General features: G+C 36.4%; 1 protein-coding gene and 1 pseudogene across 9 annotated transcripts in view; both read right to left on the bottom strand.

Annotated features, from left to right (window-relative positions):
• TP63 (tumor protein p63) overlaps positions 1-19,458 on the bottom strand; it is a 230,946-nt gene that overhangs the window by 156,981 nt on the left and 54,507 nt on the right. The window lies entirely within an intron of this gene.
• Positions 11,601-11,669, bottom strand: LOC146397666 (small nucleolar RNA U3; annotated as a pseudogene).

Here is a 19,458-nt window from a genome sequence, read left to right as displayed (position 1 = left end):
ATGCCTCTTTCCAAAGGAATTTTTTTTAAGAAAAAAAGTTTGTATTAAAAGATACTATTACTACTTAGCAATTAAAAAGAACAAAATAATGCCATTTGCAGCAACACGGATGGAACTAGAGACTCTCTGCTAAGTGAAGTTAAGTCAGAAAGAGAAAGACAAATACCATATGATATCACTTAAATATGGACTCTAGTATATGGCACAAATGTACCTATTTACAGAAAAGAAATAAACTCATGGACTTGGAGAATAGACTTGTGGTTGCCAAGGGAGAGGGGGAGGGAATGGGATGGATTTGGAGTTTGGGGTTAGTAGACGCAAACTATTGCATTTGGAGTGGATAAGCAATGAGGTCCTGCTGTATAGCACAGGGAACTGTATCTAGTCACTTGTGATGGAACATGATGGAGAATAATGTGAGAAAAAGAAAATATATATATATATATATATATGCATGTATGAATGGGTCCCTTTTGTGTACAGCAAAATCTGACAGAACATTGTAAATCAATTATAATAACATTTTTTTTTAAAAAAAGATAGTACCAAATCTTTAGTTGATTCGGGTACTATGAACAGTTTAAAAGTACTAACTCTTTCAATCCATGAACACAGGATATCTTTCCATTTATTTGCCTTATGTTCAACTTCACCAACATCCTATAGTTTTCTGAATACATGATTTTAATCCTCGTGGTTACAATTATTCCTATGTATTTTATTCTTTTTTTTGGTAATGAAAGTATAGCTGATTTACTATGTTGTACCAATTTCTGCTGTATAGAAAGATGACCCAGTCATACATAGATATACATTCTTTTCCCTCATATTATCTTCCATCATGTTCTATCTCAAGAGATTGGATATAGTTCCCTGTGCTGTACAGTAGGATCTCATCACTTATCCATTCTACATGTAATAGATTGCATCTGCTAAACACAAACTCTTTTTTTAAATAAGGAATCCAATGTACATTTGAAAACTATTTCCATATGCAGTCTCACATTTATAGATTCTCTATTCCCATGGAAAAGCAAATCACTGTTAGTTGGCTAACTTCAAAATGTTACGTGTTTTGTTAACCATATGCTTATCTTCTCTAGTATCCATCAGAGTTCTAAATAATACAGCAAGGGTCTTCATTCTTAACTTGTTTCATGGATTTACATAGTAAGCTTGGGTTTATTTTTTCCTTGTAAATGTTGTATTCCAAAATAAACATAAGATGACTCCTATTCTAGGAGTTTAAGTCCTTTTCTTCAAACTTGGCTCTCTGATCACTGCAAAGTTGTCTCTGGGAATTCCCTCCAGACACTTGGAAATCAATGTTTTTGAAGCCCATCTCTGGTAGAAGCATATGCCAGATCTTTGTAGTTTTTTTCTGTTATAGATTAGCACTTTCTGCTTTTCCAACAGGCATCCTCTGTCCCAGATGACCCCCTTATGTTATTATCTGCCTTTAACAATTTTTGATTTTAGCTTCCTGGGACCTAAGGGAAAAGAGCAGATTATAAAGAGCTTTCTCCTTTTCCACATCAACACATTCTTTTAATCCTATCCCTTGCATATACCATGTTCCCTTTTGCTACTAATTCTGTGCCTTCCCTTTCCAAGCTTAGGGTAAAGACTGACTGCTGGATCCAATTTCAAGCTAACAGGATAACACAAACAAAAACAGAAACAAACAAAAACAGATTAAACTGCTCTGAAGGAAGGGGCTTATCCAGTGTAAGCATATACCCTCAGGCCTAATTCCCAGATTTTATGGAAGCAATAAACAGTTTAGGGATTAGACAAGCCTGGTTACTTTTGATTGAGACCAATCTCATTAAAACAGGATATTTGCCCCCCTGATTTTAGATATTCTCTGTGACCTGCAGCCTTCCGAGGTCACTTTATCAATGTAGTGAGCTTAAGAAAAATTTAAATTCAGTATATTTGTATTTAAAAAACTATAGCTATGGCTATATGAAAACAATATAACTGTTTTAACTACCCATTTCATCCAGATCCTTTGAGAAACAATCAGTTGCTCTCGTAGTTATGTTCCCCACATCTTTGTTATTAAACAACTTTATTCATTTATTTATTTTTCAAAGCAACTATTCTTTGTCCCAAATATCACATGACACTCTGTCTCAAATGAATATATGATTCGATCCATGTGAAAATGATATTTAGTACATTATTTATTATGAGGTAATGTATAATTGGTCCCGATAATAGTAGGTATTGTGTGTGGGGTTGGGGGGTGAGGGGTTATTGAAAAGTAGTAGGAAATAGTTTCAGAGATGCTGAAACATGGGCATTTCTTTAGGGCAGAAAACATCATGTGTGTGTGTCTGCATTGTTAGTTTGTACATGTGTGCAGTTATGATTCAGAGGTTATTGCAATCCATAGTGTGAATTAGATCTAATGGTACTTGGGGATTCTGCAACTTTTCTGGGAGATGACAAGCAGAATGCTAGGTAGATGGACAGAAGAAAACATTCTGAAAAAACAGATTAGTGCCAGAGTGGGAAAAGAATGTGAATGAGATAAGTATTATTTTGGGTCATTTTCAAAAGCTTGTCTGCAAAATCCAGGCTATCATAAATCAGTCTGGTCACACTGAGAGCTACAGATTTTGAGAGCTACAGGTTTCTTCATCTCCACTGTGTTTAGTGATGTGAAAGCTAAAATGTTCCCTTGCTGATGAGACCATTCCAGTGTCATTGGAGGGGAAAAAAAAGAGTGGTAAATTCCATCCCTCTAAAGGGGAAGTGATCAGGAGCAACATTTCCATTATCATTCTAAATGCAAATTCAGAGTAACTTAAGGAGAATATAAAATGTTGCAAATGATCACATTGTTTCCACAATGTACCCAAAGTCTAGTGTGACAGAATCAGAAAATTTTTACAATGTAAACTCATTACAATAAAATGATCTTGAACAAATATGCCATCCCTTGGGGTTTAACCTCACTCAAGAAAAGAGGAAATAAGATATATTCATAATAGGGAGCACTACACCTAAAAGGGAGGTATCCAGTACAATTAAAGATAAAGAATCTAAGGGTCCAGAGATCTGTAAGAGTAACAGGAGCCTGGAATACTGAATAGTAACAGGAATTTTGGAATCCTGGTTTTGCCGCAATACAGATGGTTGACTTTGAAGAAATTGCTTTTGCTTTTTAAACCTCTGTTGGAGAACAGAGATACAAATACCTAAAGTGTTATGTTGCTGTAAGAGTGAAGCGTCTAGTACAGTACCTGGCAGATGTTCAATTAAAGATAGGTAATGGTTATCCCTGTACTAAACTGTGGTCTAAAGTTAAATCCCCACCTCACCCCCGCCCCAGAGAATCATGAGTCACAGGGGTTATGCTGAGGGACATGGTTCAGTTCCTGGGAGCCTCAGTGTACATGGAGACACAGAGTTATTTCTCAGACAATTTTATGGTCTCCTGATTTTTTTAACAAAAGAAAAACAAACAAACCAAATCACTGCACAGAAATTTATACAGTGATAAATCTCTACTAATCTGCATTAAGGTTCATTGTGGTTTAGGTACTGAACCCAAATGCTGCACATGGCTGACTGCTCTAATTTTTAGCACCAGATTTATATACCATGGTGTCTGGATCCAAAACCACCACAGGAATGGTATCAGACTCAGTAGTACTAGGGACTTTATTAAGGATATAGAGTCATTTGCCATCAATGACAGTAGGATATTATAATACTTTTCTGCTGACTTATATCCAGTCTTTGTGTTGATTCAGGCATATCGCCTAGAAGAACAAAAGAGACACATTCGTAAAGACCAAACGCATCCTCCCTGAGAACTCCATCTTTTAGCTGATCAGGACATACCCTACACAATCCTTGTTTTAGTGTAAAGGTCAACTACAGTGAAAAAGAAATGCCATAATCTCAAAACAAATGACACCCTCAAAGTTTATTTCTTATGACACAGTCTCATGAGGATATTTCCTTTTAGGCAGCTCTCCCATGTATCTTTCTTACAAGTTTTAGAAAGAGATCTAAAATTCTTCCATGTAATAGCCAGACTATCCTCAGGGCTCCAAAACTTCCTCTGGGGAGTTCCTGCTGTGGTGCAGTGCGGCTTGGGTCTCTACCGAGGTAACAGCTTTGCTCCCTCACCTGGCACAGTGGGTTAGAGGATCCCCTGTGGCTGCTACTGCTGTAGCATGGGTCACAGCTGCAGGTCAGATTCAATCCCTGGCCCTGGAACTTCCCTTTGTTGCCAGCATATCCATAAAACAAACAAACAAACAAACAATGACAACAAAAACTTCCTCTGGGTCCTTTCTATCCAGCTTGAAAGTGAAGGAAAGGGGGAGAATTGGGAAGAAAAAGGGTGCCAGCAAGCAAAGTCTCTTAAGATAACCTTAGGAAGCCCAGAAACAGCTTGCAGCACTCTAGTCCATATTGCATTGCTTAGAGCCAAGTCACTGGCCATGTCTAATTTTAAGCAAAATTAGAACATATATTCAACTATACCCCAAAGGAAAAAGCTTTCTTGGACATTTTTTGGTTTTGGTTTTTGGGCAACACTTTAAAAAAATGCCTTTTATATAAATATGGGGGGGCTGTATGTGTGTAAAGGTGACTCATTGATTCTAAGAAGCATGCTGAATGAAATCTTTGGCATTTGTTTCCTCTTTCACACTCTCTCCTAAGAAACCAGTGGCCTCTCATATTTGAGAGTACTTTGGAAAGGTGTAAGGATGATCCCTAACCAAGAGGAATCAAAGACTGTGGTGTACAACAAGGAGAGAGAAAGCTCTTATTAAAAGAGATCTCTAAGACACAAAAAAGTCACTCAAATAGCACTAATGTGTACAGAATTTCCAGGCACTTGACTGCAAATGTTCACCTTATCAAATTTGCCAAAGCAAGATTTTTTTTTTTTTGGTACCTATCCTGTGAATGATAATATATCTGCATTGTTCTCTGGTATATTCCATGGCTTTATAATGAGATTACATTATTTGAAGGGACCAGAGCTGAGACCTAATCTCTTTGCATGTGTCTCTGTCAGCTTTCAGGACAAGCAGAGCATCAGGGTTCAGAGAGAACGCTAGGAACATGCTCAGCTCTTGCAAAGATGAAAAAGGAAAAGATGAGAACTTAAAGGGAGAACACCTGGAAATTTAATAACGTTTCTTCCACATCTCAACTTATAAGAGTCCTGTGTTATCATGCCCCCCCCCAACTGAACACAATTCCATTCACATGGTGTCTGGTGTCTCTAACCTGAGTACAGGTAGCAATGATTTATCTCTGAGTATCAGTGAATGCCCCATGTAAAATGGAGAAGTGGAAACCCAACTTTACCAAAATTGCTTTAGATTTCAAATGTGTTAAGCAAAAATGGGACTATTAAAAACATTCTTTGTAGAGAGCAAAGACTCTAGACTTAAAACACTCTTCCCATAGGGGACAAAATCTTTTCACTTGATCAAATATTAACTAATTATTGATTTGTAATGTCTCTTAAAAGACTTAGAAATTGATTTCCACTTATTACATTATTGTTGACTTGCTTAATTAATATAGTATGCAATTGTAAATGTTCTAAAAGAATCAATTGCAATTATGAAAAGGGGTATACCCATTTTCCAGGTAATGGATTCTTAATATAATATTAGAAACTTAGTAATTGTTTTGGACAATTAGCTCTAGGGATTAAATCGTAACTTAACTGTTCAACCTTGATAGTTATAAGAGTATTTTTTTGAAATATATTTATTTGTTTTATGTCAGTCTTCAAACTCAGAGCCTTTCAAAATTCAAACAGGAAATAAATCAGGGAGATGTGAAGCTTGGCTTTCTGAAGCTGTAACTGGATCAGTCCATTGGGGATAAAGCACAGTTAAGGGTGTTCCCTAGTGGTTTCAAAAGAAGGAGGCTCACCTCAGGAAGTACGTGATTTACCCAAGTACACAAGGACAAAAGGAAAGGAATCAAAGGCTAGTCCTCTGTCTTGCTCAAAGCCAGGTTCTCATGTACAGATTGTTTACTCAAGCTCTGATAACCAGGCTCTTCCTCACTTGTTAAAACAAGTTAGTAGTTTGTTCATTCAGCAATTATTTACTATTACTTACCAGGCAGTATGTTAATGCCAGAAATAGGAGAGAATAAATCAAATGCTAGGAGGAGGCCACAGAAAAAGATGGCGATGGAGGAGTAGCCATCAAACCCATATCAAGAGCTATGTTTGGGCATTTCAACATATATATCTCTCTTAAGCCAAATAGTAATTCTAATCCTGACCTATCTCCCTACGCTGTGGTGGGCCTGGAAAATACTCAGACAAGCCTCGGTCTTTCTTGGAACTATAAGATGTGGCAAAAATGGAGCCCCACAGCACTCCTGAGTTTATATGTGGACCTGACTGGTCTCACTTCACATCTCAGTTACCTTCAATGGCTCCCAATCAAGTTTGAAGCCCAAACTCAACAGAATGGCTTTAATGACACTTGATGATCCGACACTAAACTCACCTCATAATAAAATGTAATTCATATCCTAGTCTGAAATAGTACTGCAATTTAAGAACTCTTATTCTTTCTTTCAATCAAAACTAACCTTTCCACATTTGTTTAATGATCAATGACCTAGCTAATCTTTACGTCTCACCTCAAATATAATTCCTCAGAAATGTTTCTTATCCCTTCCCAGTCAAAACAAATCATTGCTCTTCTATACTTCCATGGCAAATTGCAAGCTCTCACTGAATTCTATCTTGTGCAATAGTACATGCCCATCTCTTTTCCTTGTAGTTGGAGATGGGGCAAAGTATTACTGTATCTCAGTCTCTACCGCCACTGTGCCTATTGTAGTGTTCATGTAAGTATGTGCTCAATAAATGCAATTAACTTAGATTGTTTTCTTTTTCTTGTCTGGATTCGGTAGGCTTAAGTTCTGGGTATGGATTAGCTACCACTTTTCTTCCAGGGACCTCTAGACCCTCTCCACTTTTATCCTTCATATTCCTGCTCTTCCTTTGTCCATCTACCAACAACCACCCCAATAATCTCCTATCACAGAAGCTCCATCGATCCCCCCCATATTCTTTATTCAAGCCCCAAGGGTCATAAGTTCAAATGCCTAAACATGCAAGGCATATAACACAAATGCAAGAATCCAGCTGGTGTAAGATAAGATATAGATGGGCCTGATTGGACACCATACATCCACATGAAGACAGCCATATTATATTTTCTAACTGCCATATTATATTTTCTAACTGCCAGAAAAACAATACTATTTGCATTATAATGCAGTTATAAGGCTACCACTTCAACACAAGACAACACATCATTCTGATAACCCACCAAACTCTATTCACTGTACCTTGGTTTACATTCTTTTTTCCTTCCCTGGAAGCACCTCCATATTTATCTATCCTTTGAAGCTTTGAGCCAGTGTTACCTGTCCCTTGAAACTTTTCCAATCCATGAGGTGAAATTTGCATTAAGCCCATTGTGCCTTAAGTACTCATTAGTGCTTACCCTACACTAGCCCTATTAGTGTATATTAGGCTTTTCCTCCTTATGCTGTCAACCCCTACTTCACTCAGCACAGTGCCTTGCACACATAAATCCTCAATATTCATTATTGAATTAAATCATGTCCCTTTTATCCCTCCCCTGAGCAGTAGCAACCAGAGTCTTGGCTCTAGGCAGGTTTCTGGAAAGCACTACACCAAAACTCTGAATGGGAAAATCTGTTTCAAATGATTAGGCAACGGTCCCTGACTCAACTGGAAGACTAGTAGCAACATCAAGGTCAAAAGTCTTATCTCTGACTACTCAAGACCCACACTGTCTTGCCTCAGGCAGGGGCATCTTTACTAAAGTGTCTATGTAGTATTTCAAACTCTCCAAGAGAACAGAGAGGCACTATCATTGATGAATACACTCTTGATATTGAATTTATTTATAGTTTTTGGAGGAAAGGGAGGCAGTTTGGTGAGTGTGCGGTTAAAACTCTAGGAACTTGGCAGCAGCCAGTGTACAGGAATTCCCCCTGCTCTGCGTTTTAACACTGCTCTGATTTGTAGACATCACAATTTAATGAAGCACACAGCTGTGCAAGAAGAGCAGGAGGAGGAGTTTGGCAATAAGGGGCCCACAGGAAATCTGGCAATCCTTGTCATCTGGAATTTCCCTAACTCAGTCCAGCCACCCCTCCTTCCATCACCCTCCTCCAGCTCAACCTCCAGTTCCTCTCTGAAATGACCATTTTAATTGCATAAATAACCAAGCAGAGAAACTGTAGTAAAAGTCCTGCCCTTTCACTCATGTTTACCAAGTATATTTTTGTAAGTCCAGGAACTAGAGTTAGGCAAACTGGCAAGATAAAATAAGAAACGATTCAAATCTTCAGCTAAAACTGTCGTGGAAACATTGAAGGAAGCTAAAAAAAGAAATCTCTTTGGGTAATATAAATGATTTCTCTTAATTAAATTAGCCCTTCCCTTTCCTATTTTAGCTGTAAACAGAAGTTTCCAAAGCAACAATTTGGAAGTTGAGAAACCTTATGGTGTCCTGTAGAGCCATGTTTTGGAGTTGGGTTCAGATCCTAGCTCAGGAGCTTATCAACTGGGAAACAAGTTATTTTGTCTCTACAAGCTTTATTTTCCTCCTCTACAACATGGGGATAATAGTATATGCTGAATGGAGTTGTTAGGAGAATTATCTGAGAAAGTATATTTACAAGGTATGACACATAGGGACACTCGATTAGTGCATGTTTTCCCTTTTACTTTCCTCTCTCACCACTTTCCCCCAACACATACAGAGATCTCCATGACATAGCACAGTTTAAAGTCCAGTGAAAAATAGACACTTTAAAAAACATAATAAATTCAAGTAAGTACTTGAGAGCTAGGTATCACACAACATATTCTTCTTGCTATTGCTAAGTGAATGATATCATAAGGGTCTTTATTTCAAGAATTCAAAGTACTTATTGACCTATATGTTTATTCATTTCCAAAATATTTCCATAAATATAAGTATGGTCACAGATATCCCATTATGTGGATAAATAAAAAAGGAAAAAAGTTAAGTCTCATGGCCCAACTCTTTAAAGGAGAACTACAATCCCTCAATTATATAATCCCTTACTCTAGTTTTCCATTTATTACACTGCCTCAGTGACTCCTCTTTGGAGTTATAAGTCAAAGACAAGACCTATGACTCACAGAAATATTTGCTAAGGACATTATAAGTAAAAAAGCAACTGTAATTCTTAAGTGAAACAACAAAATTCAATGTTCTACTCATTACATTTTCCATTAAGAATAAATATAACTTAATATAACCACAAAGTTATATTAAGTAAAGACTAGTTTAAAATAATGACAGGAAGTTCCTTTGTGGCACAGTGGGTTAAGGATCAGATATTGCCTCATCTTTGGCACAGGTTGCAACTGCAGCATGGGTTTGATCCCTGGCCTGGGAATTTTCACAGGCCATGGGTGTGGCCAAAAAATAAAAAAATAAAACAAAGTTTCAACATGAGAGTTCAGTTTTAAATTTTGTCCCTAAAATGGGAAAAAAAGAGAAAATCTAAGACAAAATAACAATGAAAGGTTGAGAGAGAAATATAATCTTGATATTTGCGAAAGTCTTATGAAGCAAAGCTACTCATGGATTTAACTCTTTTGGAATTAAAAAAAAACACTCTTTAGATTAAAAGTAAGAAAATATCACATAATTTCTTGGAAAAGCAAATTTAAATCCTACCAAAAGGAAAAAGTAGTGGTTTATTTAATATTATCTTTGTTTTCAATAAAGCCAAATAGTAATTATTGACTTAATCATGTAAAAAAATCTATAATTCAGCTGAACTTTAAATTTAAATGATGTATAAAATAGTGTATTATACTATAGTGAATTAAAAATGACAAAGAAAAAAATGGCTGAACAAATAACTACACGTGTAACTACATCAGGATAAAATAAATTACATTATTTTTGTTTGTTTTAGCCACACCCATGGCATATAGAAGTTCCCAGGCCAGGGATGGAATCCAAGCCATGGCATAGGTTGCAGCTGTGGCTATGCTAAATCCTTGAACCCACCGCATGGGGCTAGGGATCGAACACACACCTCCACAGTGACCTGATCTGCTGCAGTTGGATTCCTAACCCATTGCACCACAGTGGAAATCCCTTACATTTTGCATATGTGAGATGATTATTTTTTGTAGGAACATAGGAAAAAATTAGTTAGCACTCCACAATTTTTTAAATAATTGAAAGGTTCATAACTACTGTTCTATTAATATCTCTGATATATAGAGACATTTGTGGGTAAAAAGAAGTTTATGAAGAGCAATTATGTTTTTACATATTCTTATAAGTGATTATCATCCCTTCCATATTATGTTACTTTTTAGCAGTTTTAAGCAATGCTCATTGTAGTTTGGTAAAATAGTGGATAAGGAAAGAATCAATGACCAAATCTGCATCTCTGAATGTCAGATGATCTTATGGATTTAAGCCCCTGGCCAGCCTACTCTAAATATTCTTACATACATTGTCCTTTATAATCTATTGATTTGTAGTCAGCAAACACGCTTTAAAAGTCTCCTTCACATCAAGCACTGCTAGCTTCTTTGCCATACCATATCTTAGTAAGCATATGCCATTCGAGTATTTCCTCAGAGTCAGATTTATTCAGGCCAGAGAAGAAATTAAGCAACCAATTGAATGCTGTTGTAGGCCATGAGGCATGAGTTTAGATTTTCGTATAAAATGTGCAAGTGGCAGAACCAAAAATCAGATTCTAGTTAATGAATATAAGCGAAAGCCAAAAGACAGATTGTAGTTAAAGATAGTACATTTAGTTACTTGATTTCAATGTCAGCAAACCATTTTTAAGTTCTACGTGTTGCATACTGGCAAAGCTGCTTTCAAAGAGTATTTATTAGTCTACTGATCAAGATCATGAAATCAATTTAGTCGGCTCTAGCTAGCTTAAAGGAAGAAAGAGAGAAAGGCAACACATAATAGGTAACTCTGGAATGAAATAACCACAATGTAAAAAATGGAATATATCAGATTCTACTGCATGTAGTATGGGTAAGTATTACTTTATAAAACTTTTGATTCACCTCATAGGTATTTGTGTGTCTATGTCTGTGTGCACACTATACTCATACTACATAAACAGCGTGTTTTTATCATGGCTATTGATCAAAATATTGGAAAGCCACTCTGAAGAATAGTTAAGATCCATTTTTAATTAGCAATAAATTTCTATGTACATAAGTAGAGTATACTTTTGAAAGTTTTAAATATAGGCTTATATTTTCTTTATTGATTTTTTAAAATTTTTAATTGAGGTATAATTGGCGTATAACATTATTTTCAGGTGTACAACATAATGATTTGATATTAGGATATGTTGCAAAATGATCACCACAATAGGTCTAGTTATCATCCATTGCAATAAAAAGTTACAGGATTTTTTTTCTTGTGATGAAACTTTTAAGATTTACTCTCTTAGCAACTTTCAAATATACATACAGTATTATTAACTATAGTTGCTCCACTATACATTTTATACCCATTACTTATTCATTTTATGATTGGAAGTTTGTCACAAACTATAGAAATGATCCCTGAAAGTACAGTCTTTGGAAGTCTGTACCATTTGACTCTCTTCATTCACTTTGCCCACCGCTACTCTCCATATCTGGTTACCATAAATCTATTCACTGTATCTGTGACCCTGTTTTTTTTAATTTTATTTAAATTTTTGGTCATACAGTATTTGTCTTTCTATGTCTGACTTATTTCACTTAGTATAATGTGCTTAAGGACAACATCCATGTTGTCGAAAATAGCAATCTTTCTTTCTTTTATGTGGCTGAGTAATATTCTATCATGTGTGTGTCTTCTTTATCCATCCATCTATCAACCCGCCAATGGACACTTAGCTTGTTTCCATATCTCACCTATTGTAAATAATGCTGCAAGGAACATGGGAATGCATACGTCTTTTCCAGTTAGTGTTTTCATTTTACTTGGATAAATACCCAGAAGTGGAACTACAGTATCATCTGGTAGTTTAACTTGGAACTTTTTGAGGAACATCTGTACTGTTTTCCATAGTGGCTGCACTAATTTACATTCCCATCAACAGAGCTCAAGGGTTCCCTTTTTTTCCACATCCTTGCCAATGCTTATTACTTATTATCTTTTATGTAATAGCCATTCTAACAGCTGTGAGAGAATACTTCATGGTTTTTATTTGCATTTTGGAGTTTTAATTTATAATATTAGTTACAATATTTATATTAGTATTCATATTTATAGTATTATTATATCTTTTAAGGAGTAATTGTTTTCCAGGGTAATAATCTAAATTTCAAATTAGTGGTATTATGCCTAATAAGGTTTTCGTATGAAATACGTAAAAGAGCAGAAAGTTGCATATGCTCTAATCATAAATGCATCCTTATCCTCTGACACAGCAAACCTACACCTGAGGTTATTTCCAAAGAAAAATTTTCATAACAAGGAAAATACATGAATGTATACAGATGATTACTACAGAATTGTTAATAGAAAAAAGTATATAACTCAACTAAAATCAACATAAAAGGTAGGTTTTTAGTGTATGCTGGCAAATCTATGTAGTACCATGATATTAAATCCTTAAAAGGATCATTCTGAGGCAAATACAGAAAAATGCATATATGATAAATTTAAGTAATACAATTTTATCTGTGCTGTGATTACAGCTATTCAAATATCATGCAAGCATCTAGCTAGATATTGGAAGGGAGTAGGGGAAATAGAATGTTTAATTTGCTAGGGTGATAAAGCACAGGCATTTAAAAAAGTTGTGTTTCTAGTTAATATTATAAAACTGCTATTAAAAATTATCACATTATGGCTCTAAAATACAATCAATGTCACCAACAATTATCAGCAAAGCTCAAGTGCTCCATCCACATGTGTATTGCTAAAATCTTATGAAAGTGAGTTCACAAGAGTATGCTTTCAGGGAAACATAAGGAAACAAAACGAAGTGACACTTATTACAAATTGAGGATTTTTTCCTGTGTAGAAGAAATTATGCAGTATGTGGAGGATTATCTCTTCTGGGTTTGGGGGACCTATTTGAGGTTTCTGTTTTGGTATCAGGGGTCTATTATTAGAAATTCTATTGCTTTGGCAATGTTTAAAGACCTCTCTCTTGGGCTCTATCGATTAATCAAAGCCAGGGATAGCCTGTGTTCCTTGGTTTCAGAGAGCTTTACCTTTCACCTGTCTGATATGTAGGATTGAGGTAATCCTGGATCTGATTTATTGGTGTAGGATGATGAGAAGCACACCAGCACCAGATGTATGGCTGGATGTCAAAAGAAGCTGAGGCCCCACAGGCAGAAGATAGGAGGATTCTTTAGGGTAAAAAACAGAATTAGGGACTAAGGTTACAGTAGCAAACTGATCTATTTTCTTGCCAAGATAATGTTTGCCATAATTGCCATATCATGTGCAAAGGGGGAGAGCGGAGGCAAAACTAGTGTGGCAATTGTGAAATATTACAATGAGGCACAGAGATTTTCTTCGTGTTTAAAAAAAACACATTTCAGAACAAGGTGAGAGAAGTACACGCAGACATGGTGCCTGAATGAGTAATATGGAATTAATCAATTCTTCCTTAGTTCTGTGAGTCAGTCAATCTTGCCTTCTTTTCAGGCATTTCGGAAGTGTCGCCAACTACTGTTACAGGGCTAATAGCATGGTTAATTTACAGCAGACTATGTTCTCCCTTATATGAACAACTTAAAATAGCAAGTGATCTCTGTTCAGGTCTAAACCATTGTTCCCTTGCACCTTTCGACCTACAAAAATTCCTTTGCACTCTTTTGACTAACTTGAGGGTGGGAAGCATGATCCCTGCAAGTGAGAATGGTAGTTCCATGCTAGGGTGCAACTTTAGTTATAGCAATGATAGCGTTAGGTAAATACCAACAGCAAGCTAAGAACGAAGAGTGCTGAAGCATAATATACATATATATGCTAACACAATATATGGCAGAAGTTTCCATGAGATCAAGATGGTCACTTGACCTATGTCTTTCAAAAGTATACAAATGTTGAATTGCTTCCAATTATTTTGTTGAAATATGTCAGGCCCTGAAGTGTTTCCTCTCTAAACTGATATAGGGAAATTGTGCAGAAAGAGTATTCCTGAGAATTAGTATGTTTGTTTAATTTCTTGGGAGAAAGTTGTGTGTGTGTATATATATATGTGTGTATACACATGTATATTTTATATTATCATATACATTATATTTAAATTATACTTACATATAATATACATAGCCAGTGCATGTGTATGGGAAAGTTGTGTGTGTGTGTATATATATATACACACACATATATTTAATGGGAAAGTTGTATATATATATAATATGGGAAAGTTGTATATATATATATGGGAAATTTGTGTGTATATATATGTATATACACACATGTATACATATGTATTTAATATTATCATATGCATTATATTTAAATTATATTTACATATAATATACATAGCCAGTGCATAGGCCCCACCCCAGACTCACTGAATCAGAATCCATAGGGTTTAGGTCAGGACACTGTATTTTTCACAAACTCCTGAGGCAATTCTAATGTGTATCCAGGATTGGAACCTCCTAGGCTAACAGACTGTAGAATGTTAGAGGGCAAAGGGCCTTAGAGATAACCTTGTCCAATGCTTTTCCATCTATGTTTCTTTCTTCACTCCCATCAGGAACAGCAGTTCAGCTTGCGTTTATTTAAGTTGTCTTTGTTTTCCAGTAAAACTTCATTCGAAAACAAAATTGAAGTTCAGGAGTTCCCATTGTGGCTCAGTGCTTAATGAATCCGACTAGGAACCATGAGGTTGCGGGTTTGATCCCTGGCCTTGCTCAGTGGGTTAAGGATCCGGTGTTGTCATGAGCTGTAGTGTAGCCTGCGTTGCTGTGGCTCTGGTGTACGCCGGCAGCTACAACTCTGATTCGACCCCTATCCTGGGAACCTCCCTGTGCCACAGGATCGGCCCAAGAAATGGCAAAAAAAGACAAAAAAAAAAAAATTGAAGTTCTAAAGCAAGGATGAAGGAAGTTAAAAAATCCTAGAACAACTAACCATCTCTTTTCATCAGTAATGAAATTGAGGCCCCATAGAGAGACACCTTCTTGCTCAAGGTTGCAATGATCTAGATAAGAGCAAATCCATAGTTTATTTATTCCCAGAGAATAAGGGTTTTTCTACTCCCCAGCAGTGCCTTGCTGTTACTCCTCTGCATTAGTGGAAAGAGGTAGAGATTCATAAACTCAGTTACCTAGAAACTATGATACCATTCTTGTGGTATTGATATTCCTATTACAAATTAGGATGTCACCATATGGAATCATTTTATGGAATGATTTGTTTTTGATGTAATATTGATTATTTGAAGCCATATATATATTACACACTAAAACTAAAGTCCTTAATCCTTGAGACACATGAAATATCTATTTGATTTCATGGTCCCCTCTTCTCCTTCCTCAAAGTCCTAAAAGAAATAATCATTCGAATTCAAATTAAATAATAAAAAATTCTCTTATTTGAAGAGCATTTCATTTTTTGAGAAACAGATAATTAGAAACCCCTTTTTTTAGTTTAAACTTGTTCACCAAATTATTACTATATGTTAGACAATTCACATTATTATCCTTTATCACCAATTAACTCACACAAATCCCATGAGATGGGTGCTATTACTATCATGCCTGTTTTATATAGGAGGAAAACAAAGCAGAGAGTGGTTAGGACATTTGCCTGAAAGCACAACCTGAAAGTGGCAGAGCTGAGACCATAATACATTCTTTATATCAAAGTGTAACCCATGAATCTATATCACATACCTTCCCAGACAGCCTGGGTAGAAATACCTGAGCTGTCAATCATGATAATATTTTTAATGACCATATGTTATACATAAACACATGATCCCAATATGGACAATACTTGAGAGAAGCCATATGCCTGGGTACATGTAAATCTAAAAATCATAACAATTTACAAATATTTGGGATACTGGGTTTCTGTGATTATATTTTTCATCTCATAGAAAAGGTCAGTCCTAGGAATGTTTCTAGCAGCCAGGATTTATCAAAATTTATAAAACTCCCATGCAGGAGGGATTTGAATCTGTTTTATTCATTTTACTCTTTAAAATTTTTAAAAATTTATATATATAGATAGATATTTTATTATAGTTGATTTACAATGTTCTGTCAATTTCTGCTGTACAGCAAAGTGACCCAGTTATATACATATATTCTTTTTCTCACATTATCCTCCATAATGTTCCTAAAAATGTTTTAAAATTTTTTTTAGCATTGTCTAAGTGCCAAAATTGTACTGAACTCTAAGGAAACAAAATTCAATGACAGTACCAGGAATATGAAAATCTACATACAATACAAAGTGACACACACTATTCATCCAATCAAAAAATACTTATTGAATGATGCTATGCTCAGCACTATACTAGGTCCTGAGGAAATGGATCTCTGGACCAAAGAGAACTATCCTTCCTTAATCTTAGAGCCTAGTAAGGGAGACAGACATCAATCAGACCTAGTTATACTCACAAAAATGACAAGCAGATGAAGAAAGGAATCGAGGATAGGACAAAACATGCATTAAGGGGCCCTGAGCTTGATATCAAGGTATTTTCCTGAGATAGTGACAATTAGCCTGGGATCTGAAGAGTGGGAAGATGTTATCTAAATGTTGGGCTGTCTAGAAAGCTGAAAAATCTACTTTTTGGACTGTGGTGGCTTCCCATGGGAAGTGATGGGAACTTAGGTTTGAAAAGTTCATTCAATCTTGCCATGTAGAGAATCAGAAAACATGTATTCTGGGAAGAAAAATAGCCTTAGTCAATGTGACATCATAACTGAACCTTTTAAAGCAGAGCAGGACAGAGACCCTACATATATGCATCCATATACACACACTCCTGCATACTGACAATTTTCCTGCCTCCACTGTAGCTCTTTTTTCCTCCAGCCTATGGCACAGGACTAGTCTCTCCTATAAGTGAAATTTGCCTGGTAAGGAGAGAGAGGACATGTGGCTTAGTTGTCCAAATATGAATCCAGAGAAATAAACAAGTAACAACAAAGTGCTTTTAACTCACATTAAAGTGTAAGTGATGGCTAAGAGGTTCCTACCAGTGAGTAAAGTTTTGTTAGCGACCTTGAGGCCATCCCATTAAGTGGGGTCCCTCCACTGGAGGCCAGGATGAGGCTGCACCAGATGTGATATATTTTTCTCCCAATGACTGATTTAACATGACTCTGGAAAAGTCATGATCACTTTCTGAGCCTCTGTTTCTTTTTCTTTTGAGAAAGAAATACAAGTAGCAGAGTTCTAAGTTCTCCTATGGATCACCAATGACTGTGTGACAAAAATAGAGTGTTAGTTCACTTTCTGGCTCTCTGCTTCTGGATTTAAGGAATTAAATTTTGAAAACTACTTTTTAAAATTTTTTTAAATTTGATGTATAGTTGAGTTACAATGTTGTGTTAAGTTATACTGCCAGCAAAGTGATTCAGATATATAATATATATATATATAAAATATATTACATATACAATGTATGTAATATGTATTATATATCTTACATGTATAATATATATATATATATATATATATATATATATCTACACATTCTTTTTTATATTATTTTCCATTATGGTTTATTAGAGATTTTTGTTTGTATTTTTAGGTCTGCACCTGCATCATATGGATGTTCCCAGGCTAGGGGTCCATTCAGAGCTGTAATAACTGGCCTATGCCACAGCCACAGCAAAGCCAGATCCAAGCCCCATCTGCGACCTACACCACAGCTCATGGCAATGCTGGATCCCTGACCCACTGAGAGAAGCCAGGGATGGAACCTGCACTGAGCCACAATGGGAACTCCTAGGGAATATTGAAAATATAGTTCCTTGCGATATAAAGTAGGACCTTGTTTATTGTTTAGAAAACTACTTTTATTTAAAGTCCTAAAAAACTCTGTCCTCTACACACCCCTTTCAATCCCATCACATGCAAACCCTACTCAGACTGGCAGCCAACTGCCTATACTTTTCCTTTTCATAAAGAGAGAACTCTGGTTCAGGCACCATGAAAACAGCAGTAGTGAAAGGGGCTTATGGATATGAGGTCAGCCTTGGAGTCAGCTCCGGATACAGTTCTGGCTGCACCACTCACCAGCTGGTTGGAAAACATGTTACTTACCCTCGGCAATTCTAGTATTTCTCATATGCAAAATGATAATGACATTGCTGTCTACTTTGTAGATTTTGAGAGACTGAAATGTGAAAATACATACAGAACACATAGATGATGCCTGGCACACAGGGCCTGAGTCAGTGCCATACACCTGTTAATGACGTGATTTTTTAATTTCCTACTATTCTTTAACATACAATTTCCAATAATGTCAATGACTCTTCAAGACAGAAATTATTCCATGCACTTTACAGATGAAGAAAAGGAACACGAGAAAAGTTTAAGTTTTCCAAGGTCACATTACCAATGACAGAGAAAAGACTCAAATTCAAGCCTGTTTTTTTTTTTTTTTTTTTTTTTGGTCTTTTTGCCTTTTCTAGGGCCACTCCTGAGGCATATGGAGGGTCCCAGGATAGGGGTTGAATCGGAGCTGTAGCCACCTGCCTATGCCAGAGCCACAGCAACACAGGATCCAAGCCAAGTCTGCGACCTACACCACAGCTTATGGCAACGCCGGATCCTTAACCCACTGAGCAAGGCCAGGGATGGAACCTACTTCCTCATGATTCCTAGTCAGATTCGTTAACCACTGAGCTATGATGGGAATGCCAAATTCAAGCCTGCTTTTTGCTCTACTCAGTCCCAATTTAGGACTTAGCTTAAAATGGAGGAGCAGCCACAGCAACCTCCGGCACACTCAACCTGGCCTTTCTCCTTTGGCTCTTACAGTGTGGCATCTGCCCCGCTCATTATACCCTGGCAAGGCTCTGGCTGGTTGCCTTGGGATCCTTGCAAGGGAGAAAGCTTTGTGGAATGTATTGCTGGAGTCCTACTTATCTTCTGAATGAGCAAAGAATGTAAAGCCCTAGGGAAGAGGTAACTTACCAATCAAATCTTCTCCTCAACAAGTCAAGAAACAATGGCGAAATAATCTATGACAGCAAGTAAAAAGCTCCCTAATGCTCTAAAGTCCCAGAGAGGCCCCTGGAGGGCTTCAAATCTGAATCATTTCAACTGAGAAGGAAGTTGGTTTCAAGTGAACTTTTGGAAAGTTGAGATTCATTGTCAAATCTTCCCCATAGTTTCTGTCTGATGTTTCACATTCAGTTAAACCTTTAATTCTTCC

Source organism: Sus scrofa, chromosome 13 (assembly GCF_054392235.1).
Source record: "Sus scrofa isolate SSC_HxYL_T2T_F1_AM1 chromosome 13, Sscrofa_HxYL_maternal_Yorkshire_Landrace_v2.0, whole genome shotgun sequence".
Classification (NCBI taxonomy): domain Eukaryota; kingdom Metazoa; phylum Chordata; class Mammalia; order Artiodactyla; family Suidae; genus Sus; species Sus scrofa.
This window is presented reverse-complemented; position numbering and strand designations above follow the sequence as displayed.